Raw genomic sequence first — 8,089 nt, 5'->3', positions numbered from 1 at the left:
AAAACTGCAAACCCTCTCCCAAAAAATAGAAAACTCTCTCAACAAACTATTTTTGGACGGAAAAATAGAAAACTCTCTCAACAAACTATTTTGAACAGAAAAATAAACTTTTTTACCCCACCTTTAGAAACACAACTACCCAAATTCCCAAAAGACTACATTTTGCGGTTGATTATAAAACTTTAACTAACTATCTCTATTTATATTATTACTCCTATATTACTCCAATTCTATTTTCTTCCTACTATCCGATGTGGGATTTAGATGAATATATTACTAAACCCAACACGTATACTTTCTCCTGCGATCCAATGCCACTGGATTATTTTAAGAAGGTTATATATTTGTTATGTATTAGTATAACCTATCATCTTATATAATAATATATATATATATATATATATATATATATATATATATATACCTGAGACATATATTTAATCAGAACTAACCATGAAAGCTTGACTTATTAAAGAATTGATAGACTATTCCTGCAAACGACTTCTCGACAAACTATTTTACCCTCAATTTAGAAACACAACTACCCAAATCCCGAATACACCCAAAAACTACATTTTGAAATTGTTTATAAAACTTTAACTAACTATCTCTATTTATATTATTACTCAAATTCTAGTTTATTCCTTTTATCCGACGTGGGACTTGGATGAATATACTATTTAACCCAACAAGTATACATTCTCCTGCGATCCAAAGCCACTAGATTATTTTAGAAACGTTATATAACTAATCCATTCTAATTTATATATTTGTTATGTATTAGTATATTATATCATCTTTGATAATGATATATTTACATTTTCCAAGGTATTCTTAAAGTGGAAGATTTTGGATATATATCAGAGACGTATATTCAATCAGAACTACTCCATGCACCGGTGATCGCATGTATCAAGTGGAGTGACCATTTAAACAACTTAAGAAAGCTAAAGATTTAATTTTGGGATGCGTGAGAGAAATTATATTTTCTAACAAATCAAATTCATCTATTCGATGTATTTTTTGATAATTATAAAACCCGCAAAGTAATGTTTACTGCGGCCCCGTTAGAGATTTAGAACTCGGACCTCATTCCCGTTATAATGCCATATTAATTACTAGTTACGGGAGCCAGGATATTATGAAGGAATGGGTTTTGTATTGGATGTTGGCTCAACGATGAGTGGTTTGCTATCTACAAAATTTCTGTAAATTTCTGTTCCACATTAGTGGACATTAAAAATATAACGGTACATTCCTAGTGGGCGTTGTTGTTGCTTATGATGCAAATTGCTTTAAAATTCTTTATTAAATTATAACTTTGGAAAAGTTGACTTTTGTCTAAAAGTCAACCATGGAAGGTTGACTTATTAAAGAATTGATAGTATATTCCTGGAAACAATTTGTCTTTCTAATTTAGTATTTAGTTGAAATATAATAAATATATCTTCTCTCAATTTCAAATTTTGAACGAAAAAATTGCAAATTCTCTTTTTTAACAGAAAAATAAAAAACCTTCTCAACAAACTCTTTTACCCTTACCTTGGTTTTATGGGTTTAATTTTTATTTTCTTACAAGTCAAATCATCTAGCTAATGTAATTTTTGTCTGAACTACGATCTGGTTGCCTATATTATACCATAGTAATTACTAGTTACAGGAGCTTGAAGATCAGGAAGGAATAGGTTCTGTATTGGACGTTATAAACCTCCTTTAAGTAAATATGGATTGTGTTTTATGTTGTTTCAGAGAATAGACAAGACCGAGAGAATAGACAGGACCGAGTTGAAGATGAGCCATTGGTTCATGTCATGGAGTGGCTCAACCATCGTAATATGGATAACTTTGATATGTTTGACTTTGCCTATAATTTTTCATACATGTCACTGGTACTCACCTTTTCCCATGACTATTTAGACTATTAGGGTGTATGACTGAAGATTCATGCCCGTATTTTTAGGAAAATAACAAAAAAATATAATTCTACAAGAAAACTGCAAATCACAGAAAAATTGCAAACCCTTCCTTAATTGTAATTTTTAGACCGAAAAACTGCAAACCCTCTCCCGAAAAATAGAAAACTCTCTCAGCAAACTATTTTTGGACGGAAAAATAGAAAACTCTCTCAACTAACTATTTTGAACGGAAAAATAGAAAACACTCCCAACAAACTTTTTTACCCCACCTTTAGAAACACAACTACCCAAATCCCCAAAAGACTACATTTTGCGGTTGATTATAAAACTTTAACTAACTATCTCTATTTATATTATTACTCCAATTCTATTTTCTTCCTACTATCCAATGTGGGATTTAGATGAATATATTACTAAACCCAACACGTATACTTTCTCCTGCGATCCAATGCCACTAGATTACTGTAAGAAGGTTATATATTTGTTATTTATTAGTATAACCTATCATCTTATATAATAATATATTTACATTTTCCAGGTTATTCTTAAAGTGGAAGATTTTTGATATATACCTGAGACATATATTTAATCAGAACTACACCATGCACCCGTGATCGCGTGTATTAAGTGGACGGACACTTCAGAGAACTACACCATGCACCGGTGATCGCGTGTATTAAGTGGACGGACACTTCAAAGAACTACACCATGCACCGTGATCGCGTGTATTAAGTGGACTGACACTTCAAACAACTTAAGAAAGGTAAAGATTTATATTTGAGATGTGTGAGTGTAATACCCCGTATTAAATTAAATGCTCTAATGTTATTAGCTGACACTGAGGTTTTATTAATTGGTACATTAGAGATACTTTTGGGCTTTTGAGTTAGTAGTATTAACTTAAGGTTTTGCTTATATCTTTCTTTCCTTGCTTTCTTCTTCATTTTTCCTTCAACAAGAGAAAGATAGAGAGAAGAAGTAGAGAGAAGGGAGAGCAAGAGGAGAAAAGAGGAAAAGCTTGGATCTTCATCATTTCTCCGCCGAATCGACTCTTCTTCGACATCAACGACTCATAATCGAGGTGGGTTCTAGTTAGAAACTTATAGATTGTTATGGATGTGAATCTTAGTTTGGTTTGGGGTTTTATGCAAACCTAGGTTTTGGACCAAATTCATCAATGATTATGAATAAGTGTTTACAATCCATGAATATATCATATATAGGTGGTTTCTATGCTTTAGAATGATCTGGAATAAGTTTGGGTAGTTCTAGTTGGATTAGAGCCATGATTGTTGTGTGAAGAACAGAGCTGAGAACCCAGTTTTCGCGCGCTTCGCGGCGCGAACGGGGCTGCGCGGCGCGAACTATGCAGGTTTTTTGGGGGTTTTGTTTCTGCCTTCAGTACGCGGCGCGTACAGGGGTTCGCGGCGCGAACATAATGGGAATCCTTAGAGACTTGCCACTGCCAGAGGTTGGCGGCGCAAACATCAGTTAGCGGCGCGAACCTTGTTGAGCATTATGAGGGTTTGCTTCTGCCAGAGGGTTCGCGGCGCGACCTAGCTGTTGCGCGGCGCGAACTGAAGCTTTTCTTAACCAAATTCTTTAGCTTAATGAGAAATTGTTTCGACCATAACTTTTAAATCGTGATTCTGTTTTAATCGTCGTTCGAAGTGGTAGGAAGCTAGAAACGTGTACTTTCTAGTAGTGTAGGTTTTGGGAAAAGGGGGAGAATTATTTAATCGAAAGTCGGGAATTTGCTTGATTACTGTGGTTGGTTATCGTTCGGAATCATGTGAACGCTATACTTTTGGTATGATGCTTGTGTACTCTATAATTGTGATAAATTACCTTTGTTTTATATAGGGTTAATGAACTTTTTCGTCCCTATAAATATTTCAAATTTCGTTTTTAGTCCCTCCAAAATTTTTCTTCAAGAAAACGTCCCTTCAAAATTTTTCTTCCGAACTATTGGTCCCTAACGTCAAATTTCGTAGCTAATCAGTGGCTAAAGTCGTAGCTAATCTCTAGCAAATTTGACATTAGGGACCAATAGTTTAGACAAAAAATTTTGAAGGGACGATTTCTTAAAGGAAAATTTTGGAGGGACTAAAAACGAAATCTGCAATATTTAGAGGGACCAAAAAGTTCATTAACCCTTTTATATATATATGTTATATCAAAGAGGGTTGAATAATTTCATTGTATATGAGTAAAGGTTAAGTGAGGAAACTAGGAATTGTTAGGTTATGTAGCTTAACAAAGAAACCTAGGATGAGACATTATATGGAACATACGCGTTGGAATCTTATGAGGAAAGGCTAACAGGCCTAGTGGTTTGCGGAAGCGATCACCATTGTTGATGTATTAATCGGAACCGTTGTATTTCTTTATTTCTTTATTTTTCCTTTGAATGCTAACAGGAATTCTTCGTGCAGAGAGGCACTGTGCAGAGAGGCACATAATCTTGGCAGGTTTGATTCCCGCTTTTGTGTACAAATGGAACCTACGGGTAGAGACTTGTGATGGTGTACGAGCCATGTGAAGTGACGATTCATGGGGAAAGGCTCATGAGTCCGAATCCATTTCGTATGTCAAGATTTTCCAAAGGATCCATGACTCATGCCACCTCCTAGACGTAGAAGGGGACGGGAATATGGGGATGCCTTGGTATTGGTTTCCGATTAGTAATCTTGTGTTTGAGTTGTTGAACTCTAAGTATGATTCCATATAATATTAGCGTGAGAACTCAAGGTCTAGTTTCTTTTATGACTTGAGACTTATAGGTTAGAACCTTGTAAAGCCGAGAGGATCCATAGGATAGGGAACTCACTGAGATATTTTATCTCACCCCATTATATATTGATTTCAGGTACTACAGGTTCCGCGAAGGGTAAGGAGAAAGCAGTTTGATTCCTTATTCCTTATGCTTATTTTGGACATGGCGAAGCTTCCGTTGTGGATTTTTCTTTTGTGATCATTGTTGATCTAGTTCTTAGTATTTTGTTTTGAACATCTTGTATGTATTATGCCGTCGTTAGAACTTTGTGTTTGGGGCATTAATATGTATAATGTGTTGACTAGGAACTTATAAGTATTTTCAGTACCAAATACTTGGATTCATGTATACCTATATGCTTTGATGTATGTATTTATATATGGGTGTTACAGTTGGTATCAGAGCAGGTCGTATCCTCGACCTAGCCATGAGATATTATAAGTGTTTCTTTCTGTCCAAGAGGTGTTGTGTTCCCATGAGTTTTGTTGTGTTATGACTATGGTATTGAGCCTGATCAACTTAATCCCATTTTGATGACCTCCAGGAACATGGAGGACGGACGCAGGACTCGTGGTCGACCCCCCACACGACCTCCACAAGTGAATCCACCGGATGGCGGTGCGAATGTTCCATGGCCCCAGTTCATGCAACAGATGCAACAGCAGCAGAATCAGTTCATGCTGCAGATGATTGGCGGTCATAATGTTCCAGTGGTTGTACCCGAAGCTGTAGGTGGGACTTATAGGGATTTCATTCGCATGAATCCTCCGGAATTTCTTGGTGGATTAGATCCTATAAAGGCGCATGAGTGGGTGGCCAATATAGAGGGAATCTTTGAGATCGTGCATTGTAGTGAAGAGGACAAGGCGGTGTTTGCTTCTCATTCGCTGAAAGGTCCAGCTATGAGGTGGTGGAAGGGTGCTTCTGCTTTTATGACTACTCAGGGAGTACCTAAGGAATGGGATAATTTCAAGACCACTTTTATGGAGAAATACTTTCCTAGTTCACTGAGGACTAAGAAGGAGTTGGAGTTCCAACAGTTAAGGCAGGACAATATGTCAGTGGCTACTTATGCTGAGAAGTTTGAAATTTTGGCTGCTTACTCTAGCCAGGCCGCTGTCGCTACCGCGAAAATTAACAGAGTCGCCACTAACATATTTATCCTGAAAAGGAAGGGAATGCCAGCAAACCACAAAATAAAACAACGGTCTCACGACCAGAGAAAAAGGGTAAGGGAGTCGGTTACGCGAGGGGAAGGTATTAGCACCCCTCGCGCCCATCGTACTCGATGGTATCCACGCCTGTGTCTAGATCTATGGGTGTGTAACAAATCTACGCTAATCTGGACTAAAATGAATGCAGAATGTAGGGAAAATAAAGGATTGTGCTCGCACGGGCCCTACCCCGCTGCCTACGTATCCGTTTTGCGGAATCAGAGCTACCGTAGCTCGGCTAACTAATTTCTGTTTGTTTTGTGTTTTTTAGGTGAACGAGTTACATTCGCACTCCGCTGCTCTACCTTTGGAGACTTATGCTGGGAATGGAGCGGAAATAACAAGCTCTTAAGAAAAGAAAATCAAAGAGTGTGGTTTGTGTTTTAAAGAATGCATGAGGAAAACCTAAGCTAAGGGGGGAAAGCTTGCTACCTAATGTTATCATACAAAGGGTACAAGTCTAAACTAAACTAGCAACCTACGGGGGAAAAGGCAAAAGCACACAATGAGCACACAAACGAGCATCCGCTCGTAAAGCAAACAAACCAACGGTACTGACCGAGTGGTAGAAAAGCGGTCCCGCCATAGCCAAGGGGAGCAGCTCAACCCAAGTCAACCAAGCATTAGACCTCGCGAAAATGATCGGGCCATAGACAAGAGGGCGGACCCCTCTCAGCAACCAAGCCGTCACGGATCGTAAAGGAAAACGGTGCGTGCGTACACCGAGCATCAACGTCGAGCAACGCGAGCTATAAGAAAGGCGGGGGTCCGGATGCATGAACCCTTTTCCTGACATACTTGATAACAAGATCTTGTGCATGTTCAAAAGCAAGCGACGCGAGGCGTGCGCATAATGAACAGACTCGATGAGACTAGGCGGGGGTTGATTGCTAACCCTTTTCGCGTGCCTTCCATGAGGACTTAACGGAGTGCCATATAGGACTTATTACACCGTGACTCCCTGCCGCAAAGCACAAATGTAAACACACCAACAAAAACAGAGCCTCTTTCGAGGGTTTGGCCAGATGCATGTCTAAGTCCTACTTCTCATGTTATAGGATGATGCAAGAAAGCGATAAAGTGCGAGAGAAATAAAATGAAACGGAATCAATACCAAACGGATGATGATCCGTAAACTAAAGCGAAGCATAGCGAAGAAACTAGAATCCCGCGAGCGAGCTAGCAAAGCAAAAGCAAATAGTCAGCACACCGATTATCCATGAAAGCACACAAATGTCGACATGCGCGTCGAGCATAATCACAATACACCTGCAAGAGGAACAAGCAAACCAAACAAGAAGATATAAAGTAATAGGAATGTGTCTCCAGGATGAGAACACAAAACAAGTGAATGAACCCGTGTCCCGCAAGTAAAGCGGAACACTCAAAGAAGGAGCATCGATCGGTGACCGTCCGAAAGCCTCGCACACTAGCACACACGTTAGAGATAACAAGACACCGCAATCGGAATTGCATTATTGCTATTCTAAAATAAACCGGACAAAGCAAACATGGAAAAGATGCGGTAATACGCGAATAAGCATGCAAAAATCACATCGGAAGCCAACAAAAGTACCATCATGGAAAATACAAAATTCAGCAATACAAATCATTCCACAAAATAGTACATCTCACAAGCTTTCCAACGATGTAAAGAACATGCAAATCGGAGTTACGAGTCAAAAGATATGAACATTCAAAGTTGGAAAAAAAACTAGAAAAAAGCATGTAACCGGTTACATGAATCAGGTAACCGGTTACATCACTGGCAGAAGCCATTTTTTGGGAAAAACAGGGTCATGTAACCGGTTACATGAATCAGGTAACCGGTTACATCACTGGCAGTGACGAAAAAAGGTTAAAAACAAGTCATGTAACCGGTTACATCAATCAGGTAACCGGTTACATCACTGGCAGAAACTGGAAAACAGGGTCATGTAACCGGTTACATGAATCAGGTAATCGGTTACATCACTGGCAGTGACGTAACATGGTAAAAAATAAGTCATGTAACCGGTTACATCAATCAGGTAACCGGTTACATCAGCACCAGAAGTGAAAAAAACAGCAAAATCAACATTCAAAAGCACTTCAATCATGCATCCAATGAGAGATGTAACCAAGCACGAATTTGCCTCAATTTGTACAACATTATGAGCATCAAACAAACACAATTAGGCATC

The sequence above is a fragment of the Vicia villosa genome, linkage group LG1, assembly GCF_029867415.1.
Source record: "Vicia villosa cultivar HV-30 ecotype Madison, WI linkage group LG1, Vvil1.0, whole genome shotgun sequence".
In the NCBI taxonomy this organism is placed as follows: Eukaryota; Viridiplantae; Streptophyta; class Magnoliopsida; order Fabales; family Fabaceae; genus Vicia; species Vicia villosa.
Note: the sequence above shows the minus strand (reverse complement) of the source record.